General features: G+C 36.8%; 1 protein-coding gene across 1 annotated transcript in view; it reads left to right on the forward strand.

Annotated features, from left to right (window-relative positions):
• TLX2 (T cell leukemia homeobox 2) overlaps positions 1-16324 on the forward strand; it is a 327434-nt gene that overhangs the window by 278708 nt on the left and 32402 nt on the right. The window lies entirely within an intron of this gene.

The raw sequence follows: 16324 nt of genomic DNA on the forward strand, positions 1-16324 counted from the left end.
GACAGCGCAGGGTCAGATAGTAGCTCTGGGGTCTGCTGGAGCTGGTATGGGGATAAAGAAATGCCCATCCTGAAGGGAAGAGGATAGTTTGGTTCTCAAGATACATTAGTCCTCCTAGTGGTAGGCAAGCAGAGCAGGAAATGACTCTGGGGGTTGCATATAACTCACCAAGCCATAACCACAGTAGCCTTTATCATTGGTATATGATAATATTAATTTGTAGGGGAAATGCTGTAGTGGCCATTGCAGTATCATGGATCATAGGTTCTCCAGCTCTGGGAAAGCTTAGGGTCATAACAGACGCTGGTGACAGAATAAGCCATCACCATGGCTGCCTGGATAATGTTAACAATAACTAGTGCAGAGGAAACTAATAGGTTGAAGTCAGATACAGGAATGATTGGTGGTACATGTTCATGGAGGTAAAAGAATATAGAAAAAAGTCATATTGTCAGCTTAAGTTATAGCTAGCTTTAATTCATTTTCCCAAGCAAGTTAAGACGTTGCACTTTATCTTTGCTTTGTATCATGTAAGTCAGTGGTTCCATTAAAAAAGAAAGAATAAAAAAGAAGGCATGGAACACTTCTAGTTGGTACCTCTGAAGATTTTGTAGAACTCAGGAATGAATGAGTAACCTTTAATGAAAGGTACTGAGACCGTGCATTAACTACTAACTGCAAAAGCATGAATGTGAAATGAAAGAGAGCTAGTGTAAAATTTAAGTACTACAGTTTATCATGCTAAATGTTTTCACAACATCAATAAACATCATAGCAAATGCTAAACATACAGTTATCATCTGCTGCCTAAAAAGCTTATTGGAGTTAACATACATTTGCATGATAGAAACACAGTGGGAATGATATACAACGTCTCTTAGCAGTGGTTTAAGCCTTTAGAGAGACATTACATAAATGCCTTACCATGTATACTGAAAAGAGATATGGGGACTGTAAGAAGAATTGTGCATAAAACCTAACTATTTGATCAATTCTGTATCATGCTGTCACTAGGGAGGCACAGTGACATCACAGTTAATACTGCTGTTTCACAGCTCTCAGTTCTTTGGTTTATTTCAAGACTGGCTACAATACAATCTGCATATCCCCTCTTTGTTCATGTGGATTTTTTGTGTGACTTAGCTAGACTAACAATCAACTACTAATCAATGCCTCTCATCTCCAGCTTCACTCTTGACCTACTGTTTTACCTGTCTGGACCAAGGCCACTAGTCTCAGAGAATAGTCTTCCAACTACAGGAAGAAAATGAGGAGACTGAGGTATCCCAACCCAATGTAATGTACTCCTGTAAAAAGAATTGTTTTGCATACCCGAGGATTTCCCTGTGGGGAGTTAGTACAATGCATGAACATGTACAATTGGTCATACATGACTTTGTGATAAAAACATTTGCCCTCCTTACAATGCAAATGCATTTTTTGTGATGCTGTTGATACGGAGTAGCTAAGACCTAAAAAATCCCCTGTATTCTATGTAAGTGAGCTGGGTGTCAGCCCCTAAAACCACCCACTCTCTTACCTTACATAGATAGTCTACTCTGGTTTGCTTGCATTGTAGGCAGACAATCTGCCCCTGCACCAACAGGCCAGTTTGTTCATATGGATTTTTACCAGCTGCATCTATTTCCTTACATATTGAAAAAATATGCCATTAGGTGCATGTGTGCCATGAGAGTGCCTGTGTTTATCCTGTCAAAAAGTGGCATTTTCTTCTACATTGATTGCCCCACCTTAAGCTCAGTTCTTGTCAAGTTACATTTTGGCTGAATTATAACCCCGAATGGGATAAACTGTATATCATAGAATGACAGAGCGAATAAAAAATGCAGTTACCGTAATATTCCACAAGCATTTGAGGGAGAGATCATCAAAGAGAATGCTCTTAAATAAAAATAGCATATCTAAAGTACTGGATGGAAGAACTGTATGAAATTTATATGTAAAACTATCGCATACCTCCCAACCATACAGAATTACTCATTTTTTTACCTAGTTTTGGGGTCTAAATAATGGGGTGCCACCCCTTCATTTCTGACTTTTTCCCAGCATTTTTTTATTTTTAATTTATTTTCCCGTTTTGAACTGACGTCATCACGTGTGCAATGATGCCAGCTCCATCGGGGCTACCAGCCTGTCAAAATTGGGCTCAGTGCACACATTTCCGGATGGTTCCTTTGAATGGATGCACGCATTTCCACAAGCAGGAAACACAGTTTTATACGAAGCATCGTTCTCTTTACAGTTTTACTCAAATGGATTTTGGGAAATCCTTTTTTATTTGCGTGCACTTGCGCGCGGGAAGTCCAGGGTGGAATGAACAGACTCTGGCTGATGAAGTAGGAACATTTTTATTTATTCTGAATGAAGAGGTGTATGCATGTGTGTAAATGCCCCACTTTAATACACCTGGTGGCTAGATGTACTCAGGCTCAAACCCTGTACCATGGGTAGAAGGTAAAAAGAGCCTAAAGTCCCTAGCCACCACCACTTGTGAATTTATGCCTCATATTTTTGATCTGTTTCTCACAAAATCTGTGGTTTTTCAGGATTTTTGTGGCAAAATCACTAAAGGACTGAATTCACTAAATAATGACAGGCATTTGAATTTCAGACTTCATATTCTTCAGAAAATAAATGGTAACACAAAACCTTTTATTCTAGCAATTTTCTAAGTTTATAAGATCAGTATTGGTTTTCAGGATTATGGCAAATCACTGAAGGATTGAATTCACTAAATAATGACAAGGCATTTGAATTTCAGACTTCATATTCTTCAAAATAAATGGTAACACACAACCTTTTGTTTTAGCAATTTTCTAAGTTTATAAGATCAGTATTTGAAATTTGTCCCTATTTTGGGGCTGTATTCCCCACTATTGGCTTTGTCTAGATTTTTTGTGCTAAGAGGTTGAGAGCTATGGTGAGAAGTGCAAACTGAATTCACTAAATGATAACCATTTACGTTTCAGAATTCTTATCTTTCAGCAAACTGCTGATATGGCATAGCGGTATGTTGCTCTGACTGCATTATACAGGGTCCTGGGTTTAAGACTTGGCAGCAAAATTATTGTGGTAACACAACATTTTATTCTAGCAAATTTCCAAAATGTTTGTCCCCCCCCCCCAAAAAAAAAAAAAAACTGAAATTGAAAATAAGTGTGAGAAGCTGTGCAAGATGCCTATGGCTTACACTACTGTCATGTCATATATATATACATATATATATATATATATATATATATATATATATATATATATATATATATATAGTGTGGGTGTGGAAGTAGACTTTTATGATGGACATGTCCTGAATTGGGACATGTCCTGAATTGGGCAGTTTTGTCATTACTGGGTCATGTATTTTGTTTCATTGCCTACTGGAAAAATGTTCAAACAATAAATTTAAAATGCACTCTGTCTCACAAGTGTGCTGCATTATACAAGGAATATAATTTAATAAAGTCAGGAAGGTGCAACAAAGAACACATGTATGCTTCTTGTTTTGTGTGCAAGGAGCCAATAATTTGAAAACAACCAAAGGTAATTTTTATCCACCACTGGCCAGATGCATTTTCTTTGGATGTGGTGTGGGTTTCAATGCTGTTTCAATTAATGTGAGTTTCAAAGGCAGAGAAGTTTTAATGCCAAGTGCGTTTTCATTGTGAGACAGTATTGCTTTGTTTAGCAGATGTCTATTAGTGTTTGTGCATTGTGCTATAAAATGTAAAAGTAAAATCCAAATAATCATTGTAGAAGTAAAGCAGTATGCACACATTAGTGTTTATGGTAAATGGGGCAAAATAGACAGGTAATGGGACATTGGAATGGCTGCAGGGGGACTCTAGTGCCATATTTCAGTTGTCTGTTCTTCAGTTTGCGTTTGACAGTTGGTATCCCACAATTCCATTGGAGTGGACGGGGTTACGTAATTATGTATGCAAATGTGATGTTAATCAGCGTACAGATTTGTACCTATTTTTCATGGGCCTTGTCCAGATTTTTGATGTTTCCAGGTTGAGATGTATGCTATCTGGTCCTGGGGCTTTTAAGGTTAAAGCCGTTTTACTGTATGTTGTTTAGTAGTCGTGGCATTGTTACAGATAATGTTAAACTTTGCTGGTGGCTAGTACATAATACTGGGAGGTAATTTCATTATTCCTTAATTTATATATTCATTTATTTATCTATTTTTTAAGGACTGATGAATATTTTCTTGAGAAGAATCAAAGTCATTTTCTGAAAATATTTTGTGTCAGTACTAATGAAAGTAGAATATATCTCCATGACTTATTTATGATGATTTGCTTTTGTAAAACTCAGTCTTCTGGTTATTATGATATGCCCAAGACAGGCACTAAATAATTTGACAATTTTGATTTGTTTGAAGTGAAGCATTGAAAAATACTAGATTCTAATTTTCAAACTTAAAAAAACAAATATTTTATTTCCTGACTGTGCCTTAACTGCTAAAGGTAGTTTGCAGTATGACTCATTCTGCTACAATTCACTGGTGAGCCATCTTGTAGGTTTCAGGTAGTTGGGAACTCAACCCAATGAAAAAAATATATTTGTAGATATTTTTTGTCAGGGATGCAAGCTGTCTGCAGCCCCCATGTGGATGGCAAGCACTCCATACCTCACAAATGTATAAACACCAACTCCATGCATCACAAACACAAAGAGAAAATAAATTTCTTAAATCAAAGGAAAGACTGCTGGCAAACAATTATAAACTCCAACAGTAATGATTTATTTCTCAAACAGTTTTAGGAGAGTTTAAATTTGACAAGCTGAGCTTGCCCAGATGGAACCCGTTCACTCTGCTGTCACTGAGGTGAAGGGAAGGCATTTAAGCAAGTAGGCTTCTGTAGGTGTCATATTTTTTCATCCCATATTTTTGTGCTGTTATCAAAGTATCAAGACTATAATGAAAGAAAGCCTTAATTACATCCTGTATTATTTGTTTTGTGCAAGATGAATTTTATGTATGCTGCCTATCTATTAGACAAGTAGCTAAACCTGATTAAATTACTTTTATTTAAAAAAAATAACATAATTTCCATATTTGTGGCATACATCTTTCATAATGAGCAGCATCAGCTCTTATGACAGGGTATTCTAAGATAATGTTATATGAAATCTTTTATTGTTTAATTATGGATGTTAACTTAATAGAGATAAAATTTATATTGATTCTGTTTTGAGTGGATTGGATCATAGAATAATAAGCAAAGAGGATATTGCGGTCTTTAGGTATACCTCTCAAATGCACCTCATTACAAGAAATGTTCCTTATTTTGTCTTTAAAAATGAGACATTGCTATCCACAGTGAAAGGATCCACACATTCAGTTACGATTTTTAACAAATAATCATGTAAAATAGTGCTGAATCATATTAATTCATCAAGAGAACTTTTTCTAAGTATCAAGGAATATATATTTAGCATATATTATAACATATTATTAACATTTAACACATTCTCTACTTGAAGTTATTTGTATTCAACATGCTGCTCATCTGCTTAATGCTATGAGAGGTGGTGTTCTGAAAGCTATACTGTCCAGCTAAATAACCACGTTTTAGGCTGAGCTTTTCTGTTCTTTTTTCTCAAAATGTAATCAAGTCTTGCAATATGAGGAAGCTGATGTTCTAGGAACTTAGTGTACTTTTAAAATCCCCACAAAGATTGAGACAACAATGCTAAATGATGTTTATTTATTCTCTGATGAATTTCTAATGAAGTACAGGGTTTCAGAGTAGCCAGACACCAGCCTAGCAGATACTGGGTGCCAGGCTGAGGAGCTAATCCTACAAGGGGTGTCAGTTCATTGCAGGTTATGCACACAAATACAGACAGACAGACTGCATGCATACTCACACACACTCACAAACATGAACAAATGCATGCACACATGCTCGCACACACACACACACACACACACACACACACACACACACACACACACACACACACACACAAACTCTCATGTACACCTGGGGCAACTTTGGAGGAATTCCAATTCACTCGTAATATGTCTTTGGGAATTAGGAAGAAGCTGGAGCACTTGCGAAAGCCTACAATAAAAAAGGGAAGACATGTAAACTCTACATAGACAGCACCAGCTGAAATGTGGCCTGGAGAGAAAGTACGGTGAGGCAATAAAGCTAAGCACTACACTTTATTCAAAAATGAACTGGTCATTTTCGACCTATCCTTGGATGAAGGAATGTAATTACTGTAGTTATAAAATGGCCAAAGAATTTTGTCATTCTGTAAATTACACACTAGTATCTTTTAATGAATCCAATACATGAACTTGTTTCTTCATTGAGATTATTTCACCCTTTGCTTTTCCTGTGTGGTGAGTGGGGGAGATTCCAACTAGACTCCCTAGATTATTGAATTCATCCTGTTCTTTTGGTGAGAGATCTGCCACATTTTTTAAGAAAACTCTACTAATTTTATATACTTCAAAATATAGAAAAAGGTATGCCAAGTATTATGAAAGGGAGGCTGTGTGCAGTATTCCTTATTTATAGGTACACAATGTATGTGACTCTATACAAAACACGAAAGCACAGAAGGCTAGTATTGACAACTGCCTACCAAAGCTAGGTTTTCTATCAAGGAAAGGGACAGTGGAAGTAGAAAGATTGAAAACCATTCTATTTGTGTACAAATTTTCATACAAATTTATTATTCACAAATCCAGGATTAAAACGTACATTTTATAAATGAGCCCATTCAAGATAATGGTGAGAATAAGCCCTTGTAGACCAGTCAGACAGACTGGCAGCATCTGGTAGTGCAGAAAAATGAGCTCATGCAGAAGTCTCCTTGTAGACTTAAGAACTAATTTAGGCATTTTTGTGTTTCAGATCTCACCAAAAAGTAGTAGCATATTTAATTAAAAAACACAGAATATAATGTTTGAGAATACAGACAAAATAAAACAAGTTTTGCATGTCTAGAAACAATGAGAAGAATGCAAGTGCTATATTTGTTTTGTCTGAGCAAATATAATCAAATTTAAATTATAGATTCGGGCTCCTCTATAGATAGTTGAGGTGAAACTTTCATTTGCCTGCATAAACAAACAAAAAAAAATAGAACGATAGAGTGCCAAACCCTGTTTTCTATAGGAAAGGCACACTTTTCTTAGCAATAATTCACTTCTTTTGGGAGATACCTCCCTTCTTCAAGTTGGTGTAGCCACTGAGTTGGTATATGGGTTCATATATTCGCAGGTATATACTAGGTTAATGTCCACTAGGGCCCTTATAAACCTAGCTGTGCAACCCAAATGTAAGCCACAAATTTGATTTATATAAGGGGGTGATTTACTGACTGTCTGTCTCCATCAGATACATAGGAGCCAGACCAGGGGTGAATTTCTGATTACCCATCCATTGCCCCAAGTTGTGCTGAAATACGGATAGGGAGGAACTCTGCTTTGCATGCACTGGGAGCCTGTTCCAAAGAATAGGGATTCTCTAGAAACATACCTGTCTCTGCAACATGTCCAATTTATGATGCAAGCAAAACTTGGATCTTTTACTCTAGTAGCTCTGATGCTGTTTGTTTTGCAGATGTGCACAAGGTTCATTAAAACAGGGTCCTGGGATGCCTTGTATGTCAGACAAAGATTACTTGTCAAAAGTCTGTATGATACTGAGTAAAAAGACAGGGCTTTGAGGTGACCAACATAGGACATTGTGTTTACTCCTCGTATTCTTTTTGTAAGAAACTTCTGTGAGCATTCCAGTTGCTGCATGTGTCTGGTACATACAGAAGGGGGCATAATACTCTATGATGTTTCTGAGAAGGCCAAGTACAGTGATATGATGACCTCTCTGGATCTACATGTCATGCCCTTACTTATAAGTTGAGCAACTGCTTGGGCACTTGTTGTTCTAAAGCTAGATTACTATATACATGAGCTCCCAGATCCTTGACTAGTGAATCAACTTTTAAGAGTGTTTTAATGATGACATACTTACCCGGGGTGGCAGACTTTCCAAAAACTACTATAATGCATTTCTTGGTATTGAGCTTTAAGCCAAGGCTTTGGCACTAAACATTTGTCTGTATTAGACCTTTCTGAAGGGAGTTCTCATCTTGGGGATTTCAATGACTGCTCCCTGTTTGCAATCATCTGCAAACCTGGTTAGCCAGAAGGCTTTTGAGATTGGCTTTGACATCTGAGAAGTAGATGCCAAAGAGGAGAGGACCTAGCACAGAGCTCTGGGGAACTCCACTGGTGATTGGCCTCTTTGTGGAGGTGGCCTCACCATTTCTAACCTCCTAGGACTTATCAGTGAGCCAGCTAGCTATCCAGCATGTTATTAAGCCTAGTTCTGTAAGTTTGTTGACAATGCTGGGTGTGTGTGTGTGTGTGTGTGTGTGTGTGTGTGTGTGTGTGTGTGTGTGTGTGTGTGTGTGTGTGCGTGTGTGTGTGTGTGTGTGTGTGTGTGTGTGTGTGTGTGTGTGTGTGTGTGTGTGTGTGTGTGTGTGTGTGTGTGTACGTGCGTGCGTGTGTGTGTGTGTGTGTGTGTGTGTGTGTGTGTGTGTGTGTGTGTGTGTGTGGCTATTGTATCAAATGCCAGTGCCAGATCTAGGTAAGCAATATGCACCATTTTCCCCTCATCAGTTGCCTTAGTGACTTCTTTAAAGAATTCCACCAGATTCAGTAAGCATGACCTTCCTTTGACGAAGCCAAACTAGGATAGATGCAAATGTCTGGAGGTCTCCTATATCCTTGCTGATAATTTCCAGGATAATTATTTCCATGTCTTTGCAAATAAGACAAGTCACTTTAATGGGTCTGTAGTTTCCAGGACCTGTTGAACATCCTCCCTTATGAAGGGGAATGACCATTGCAGTCCTCCATTTACATGGCACAGAGCCTGTTTTAAGAATACAGCTAAATAATGACTCCAGAGGTCCTGATAAGTTGCATTTTAGACTATTCAGGAGGCATCCTCAGATGTTATCAGGATCCAATGAGGCTGTGTTCTTGGCTATAGTGAGTGCAGCCAGTACATGCTCCCAAGTTATAGTCGGAGGGGTTATCTTAGAAGGTATTTTTTTGGGGGGGTTGGGAGTGTAGGGGGATAAAGCTGGAACTGAATTTGTCTGCTAACTGGTTCACTATATTGCCAGATATAGTGAACGTGGCACCATTAATGACTAGTTCAGCACATTGCTGTATAGTGCCTTTGAGGTTTCTGGCATAGTTGTAGAAGGCCTTATGGTTATCTTTCACCTGTAAAGCTATCTTAAACTCAGAGTTGGCTTTGCTTGACCTAGTTAGTTCTCTTAGTTGCCTATTTACTTTGATGATAGAGTTTTTATCTTTATGGGAATTACCCTTCCTGATTTTTTCCATATTTTTTCCTTTTGTTATATAGCCTGTTTAATTTGGGATGCCACCGGGGCAGTCTATTTCTGGGGCTAGTCCTTGGCTTACTTCTTGTAGGTACAGTAGCCTCTATGCAGCCATTGACATGGTTGTACAGAGTTTTTTAGAAACAATTCAGAACAGGCTGCTGTGTTCTCAGAGTTTGGAGGGTACTGAATTTTGACAAACCATCATTTAATAAAAGGTAATTTGTCTTGGACTACTTCTTAACTGTTACTGGGTTTAACGGGATTACAGAGTTGATTTTTGATTTCAAAGGAGACAGCTTTATGGTCGTACCTTACCAGAGAAGACAAAACATTGTGGGGGGATCCAGCATTCTCCCATATTTATCAGCATGAGGTCCAGTATGTCAGAGCCTCTAGTGGGAGTATTCACTATTTGGTCAAGGGAACTATATTTATGAAGTCCAGGGATCTCTGTGCTTATAGATTTGAGGCCATCTAGGGTTTTCAGTCTACAGAGAGGTAATTAGAGTCTCCAAGGATTAGGGTGTTAGGTTGGATGGTAATTTTCTCCAGGAGGTCCAAGTATGCATTATGAGCTTCTTGGGACATGGAAGGTGACCCATAGCTGACTAGGATATCATACAAGATTTTGTCTAAGGCAATCTGTACATGGAGGAACTGAAACACGCCACCCTAGAGGGTATGCTTGTTCTTGATGCATATTGAGACATCTCCCTATTTAGTCCTTATCTGTGCAGCTACTGGTATGAAAGTGTTGAAGGCACTAAAACCTTGCAATGCCAGGGTGTTTTCTGCCGCTTTAACTAATTACAGCTGAGTGACGCCTCCAGGCATTTCTGCAGTTACCTCCTACTGCACCTCTTGGCGTCAAATATTGCTTCTTCATATTTGCATTAATAATTCCAAAACCATGTTACATATAAAGTATCAGAATATTTTATCTTGAAGCATGCATGATAGCAAACACAACTGTACTGATATTTGACTTCTGTCAATGAGTATTTGTTTGAACTGTAAGGTAATAACTTCATTTTTTAATGGTTCAAGCCACACCCACTGGGAGTTAAAGGTACACAATCAAAAGCGCTCCACTGGAGAGAATGAGTTAAACCATGTCTCAGTAACTGCACAGATGTCTATATTCTCAAGTGTGAGGAGGGCTGGGAGGGAGTGCATTTTTTTTTTTTTTTTTTTGGCTTTTGATATTGAGTAGTGACACTTTGAGGTTCAGTTGAGTTGATTTTGCTATGTCGGTAAGTTTGCTAATTTGGCATTGCCCAAAATAGGCACTATGGGGGGTGGATAAAGTTTTAACAGATATTCAAAAATCTATTGGAGAAAGGTGCAGACCATCCTTGGAAAAGCAATGTGGTCTGTTGACCATGTTCTCTTAAGCTTACAAATACTGGATCCCCTTAGAATGATACCAGAAAGACAGTCAGTTCTATATAATTCAGGGAGTGTAGGGATATGCCCCTCCCCCCAAGTAGAGGGGATGCAGGTGGGGCTTGCCCCTGCAAAAAATGCTAAATTTAAAAATTTCTCCCATTTTTGTTTTGGTATTATTTGTCAGTATTTTCAATCATGGAGTTTGTGGAAGCTGATGATTCATAGCAGAACCATAAATTAGATGTGTTTTATTTTTATAGGACCAAAACCAAACTGTGATGAATGAATTGTTCTGCTCCTCAGCCTGGCCCTGTCCACAACTACAGAGACAAACAGCATCATTTTAAATGGGATATCATTTGTCTGGGCTGTTGCTAATTCACTCCCTAATTATATTTTTTATGAACACATTAATGAGGGACAGAATTATGTGTAAATGATATATCTTTTTTTTATTTTAGTATTGTTATATATTGTGGTATGTGATTAGATGTTTGGATTAAACAAAAGTAACCACTTTGGTAGTTTTGTTCTATATTTTTGTAGATGCTGGTATATTTTCATAGGGTGTACAACGTTTACCAGATTTGTGCTTAATTATTAACTGTATTTCATTTGTTCACACACACACACACACACACACACACACACACACACACACACACACACACACACACACACACAACAGAAAAGGTTTTTACGATTAACTTAGTTCAAGACCACTTAAATTCTCAACTTCCAAATTAATTTGTGTAAAATAATGAAAGGCTGGAAATGGGGAATGGAATGTGAGAAGGTTGGTGATGATCATTTCAATGCAGTGCCAGTAAAAGGTAATATTGAAGGTAATATTGAAGGTTTATATAAAATGCAGACTTACTTTTACATTGCTTGTAGGCAGTAGCAGATTTGAGAGGGATCTGCCTATCTGTAACAGTCAAGGACTTATAACTGTTCTTGTTCTGATAATACGTCATCAAGATTTGTCACTCAGTTATTTTTTTGTTTTACTTTGATTTTCTGAGGTCATCTTTCCAACATATCTTTCAACTGTTCAGATTTTTGCTTCACATGTTTGGTCTGTTTCTCATAAAAAATTGTGTTTCTTTGGCAAATCATTGGCAAATCATTGAAGACTGAAGTCAGAAAATAATGTCAGACATATGATTTTCAGACTTCATATCCTTCAGAAAATTAATGCTAATGCAAAATCTATTATTCTATCTACTTTCTAAGTTTGTCAGAGCAATATTTAAAAAAGTGGCCCTATTTTTGGTCATTTGTCCCCCACCCCACGTTATTGATAGCTTGGTCCAGATTTTTTTTCCTTTAAGAGGCTGATAGGTACGCTTTCCAACTGCCAAACACCTATGAACCTATTTAAGGGATGAGGGTTGACATAATGGTTAAGGTGTTTACCTTAAAAGTACAAAGTACAGGGTTTGATTCCTGGGAAGCAGGGTTAGGCTTAAAAATGTTCCCCTGGGGTCATTAGCCTACTAATCACCTATGAACTGTCAATAAAGGGAAAAGGGTATGCTGTCCAAAGGATTGTATCCTCATCTCAAGCTTTGTTTTTTGAGGTCATAAGAAACTTTGCTTGAGACTTACAAGGAAGGAGAGGTATAAGGTATATAAATAAATGTGGCACTGTTTTCTAAATTAGCAATGCAACACATTTGTGGTCTGTACATAAGTCTTATAAAGTCTTATAAAACCTGCAGCAGGTAAACTAAAAATATATAATTTAATATAGAATATGTATGCCTTTCGGTGGTAGAAAAAGATGCATGAGCTTCAGACATATTTTTATGAAATGAAAAAAAAGAGGGGGGTAAAAAGAAATATGTTTATAACTGAATTTATGAATCAGCAGCTAAATGGTGGTGGCAATACTGGGAAATCATACATAGTAAGTGGGAATATAAATACAAGAGTTGTGGCTTTTCCCAGGACATGAACCTAACATCATAAAACAGCAATTAAAAGATTATTTGTAGAAATGTCTGAAAAAGCAAGTAAACTGGCCCATTGGTATACAAATGTGAAAAACTTGCTTGGTTGCATCTACAATCTCTAAGACAAGAAACAGACCAAATGATTTAATAGACAAATAATAGAGAAGAAAAAAAGAACCCCCACCCCGAGCTTGTGATATGTGAGCATTGCAATTTAGTCTCTTTGCCTGAATATTAATCAGAGACTAATATAATTATAATTAATACACATAATTCTCTCAGATAAGATTAGCTAGTTAAAGCTCCACTTAAATGTATTTTTCTTATGGCACTCTATTTGCTCAAAATGATTATTTCTTTTTTTTTTTGTCCTGTTCTGTACCTCTCTGTTGTTTTAAATGTGAGAAGTATTGCTTATCTCTTTTTTTTCTAAATAAAGCATTTTCAGTTATTCATCTTTACACAGATTATGGCTGTTCATCTTTTTACAATTTTGTTAATTAATAAGAGGGCATTTATAGCTATATGGTGACAAAGTTGGTATCATTCATTTTTTTGTTTGTTTTTTTGATTGACTGCTTTGCTATACACTACCATTTATATTTATGATTATTTTCATAATTAACAAGAGTGAAACAGCAGCTGTGAGGTCCCAGCCTTATAATATGGTTAGTAGCACTTTACTGCTATGAGCCAGGACAAAGTACTGTGAATATTACCTACCTTATTTAGAAACTAATGTGTTTGCATTTGAATGAGAGTTTGACAGTTTGTCATGGAAATCTAAAGACAGTGGTGAGAATGGGTTCTAAGGAACTAGTTCAAAGACTCTGCTCACTGACCCAGTGAAGTGTTCAGTGTAAAGCCTGTTCTTCGGTATACATAATAAAGGGTTATACGCTGGACAGTAGAATATATTTCCTGTGGGTTTTTAGGGCCAGTTTTTACTCAGCAAATTACTAGTGATCCTTATCTGTGTGCCTTATTTTTACTGGAATTTATTTGACATGCTTGGCATGACTTGTGACACCACACACTTGATGGCCATTTATACTGATTGTACTGATAGGATTCAAACCTCATGGGTTTGCTACCATCCTGTCTGGCAGTTGGTGCAGGGAGTTAAAGCTGTGAGCTGCTCTTCTTGTGGTACAGGGTTTAATTCCCCTGTACAGTTGAGAATATATTGTTCTTCATTTGCCTAGTGTGTGACATTGAGCAAGTCACTTAAGCTATATCTGCCTTTCTGATGCTCAAATAACTTAGAGCATTCCAAGTTACCTCAACCTATTTATTGTTACTACCTATTCAAAAAGAGTGGCAATATATATTAAGTAAAATTTATTGTGCAAAAGTCAGTACTTTCCAAATAGTAGCTGAACCCAAAAAACAAATCTAAGTGCCTGTCCTACACTACATAAGATGTTCAGAGGCTGAAACTTCAGATGACTGCTTGTGCACATCAATTTTAAGAGTAATTTAAATGTTCAAATACTATTATATATTTGCCTGTCTGATGCTCAGATAACTTAGGGCATTACAAGTTACCTCACCCTATTTATTGTTAATTAAAGCTTTTGATTGTTTAATTTAAAATGTATGTCTAATATTTTGTTGGTATGTTATTACATTATGAATCTTTACTAATATTTATATGCGCTACTTTAGTTTTTTAATTCATTTACCATTTATTGAATGAAATAGGGCACTGATCTAAGTGGAACATTTTTAGGCACAACCAGGAAAAGAAAGTAAAAAGTAATAGTAGACAAAGTAGTTTATGGTACAGATGATGAGTAAAAATACAATATATTAGGCATGTAAAAACATTATAATATTGCGTAAATCTGTCTAACATACTCAAAGTCGATCTATTAAAATATCCAGCATGCAAAAACATTATAATATCGCATAAATCTGTCTAGCATACTCAAAGTCAATCTATTAAAATATCCAGCATGCAAAAACATTATAGCAACCTGTTTGTCTTGCAAAGCAGGGATCTATCTAATATCACAATATATACCTTTCTAGTTATAGAGCAATTATAGGTTAACTTGTGCTGTAGTCACACCTAGGATGGTAACGTGAATGGTGCAGAACAGATAGAACATTGACTGCAGTACAATACAGGGTTGTCGGTGTTGAGAGGGCAGGGAAATGGTGAGGAGTTTGATGAAGTGATAGGGAGGAGGAAGAGAAGGATACAGGATTGAAAGAGGAGTGAGATAGGGATTTTATGCAGTATGCACATTTAATATGTATAAAACAGCTATAAAACGAACAGAGATAAACATATATAATGTAGCAGTGGTAAGTAAATAATGTCAAAATTGTATCCTCATTCAAGAACTGTTCTTTTTTATGATTTTCTTTTTTATGCTTGAGTTTGCAATGAAGTATGGGAATGCACAATGATTTGGAAATGCTGAGGAAGGAGCATGGCTTGGCTGATTTCAATTATTTAGATCACTGTTGCTTACCTGTAGTAAATGATTGGGCAAGTAATGTAACAACAAATTATTTAAAAAAGAGATTCAAGTTTCAAAACATTTTAATAACTTTCTTTGCTGTATCCCATTGCTTTCTTGATTAGAGCTATGAAGAAGAAACTTTTCACAGAATGTACTAGTCAACTTGAGCAGTAATGCACAGAAAAAAAATCTGAGTTTGTCTACTGTGCTTGAATTATATCCCATCAACTCCTGCAATAAAGCTCTGATAGGTACCACAAAACATGAACTGCCTAATGAGGAAGGATACATGCAAGAAGAAGAAGGGGGAGACAGGAAAAAAGAGTGACATCAACATAAACAGAAATAGGGACACAAAGATTTAAAGAGAAAAACAGCATTAATTGAAGGAGTTTATAAAATCTGTTAAATTGCTACAAATTCCAAAATGAAATTAATTTTTATACTCCGCTCTTTTATATATTAATTTACTTTCAAATTTTGTTCAATCCTGGCTTGCTAAAGTATTTTCCCAGCAGCTTTTTCCTTTGAGAAGTCTGAGTAAGCCAGCATGAGAGAAGGAAGGATTGGGGAAACATATAGAGTCGGAGGTGAATAGGTAATTGCATCTTAATTCTACAGCTGAGATGATTTTGTGCCATTACATTACAAAGGAGTCCCTGCTTATACACACTTAAATGTGCCTACTCTCGCAGACAACTTACCAATGTTCAAACTACCCTCCACGAAAGCAACAGCAGGGTGAAATGCAGCACATCAGTGTACCCTTCCCTTTCTATCAAGTATGTAAAAGCTGGCATTTGACCTCACACCCTGCCTGACCCTTTTTCATTCAAGAATATCTGCAGTAACACCTGCCAATAAAATGCCATTTATTTTTACTCATGAGGAACAAGGGTAGTTTTTGAACATGAGTTTTTGATCTAGGGAGATATGAATGAGTCAAGGCAGATTATATACAAGTCATTATACATGGCAAAATTAATGCATTATGTCACTGGAAATCTATAGTAACATGTCCTTTCCCCTACACCTTGTTACCTGTTTTTAATGCTTCATACTTACATTTCTTTCATGATTCCGGTAACC

This window comes from Protopterus annectens, chromosome 2.part2 (genome assembly GCF_019279795.1).
Source record: "Protopterus annectens isolate FY-2018-M chromosome 2.part2, PAN1.0, whole genome shotgun sequence".
NCBI lineage: Eukaryota > Metazoa > Chordata > Ceratodontiformes > Protopteridae > Protopterus > Protopterus annectens.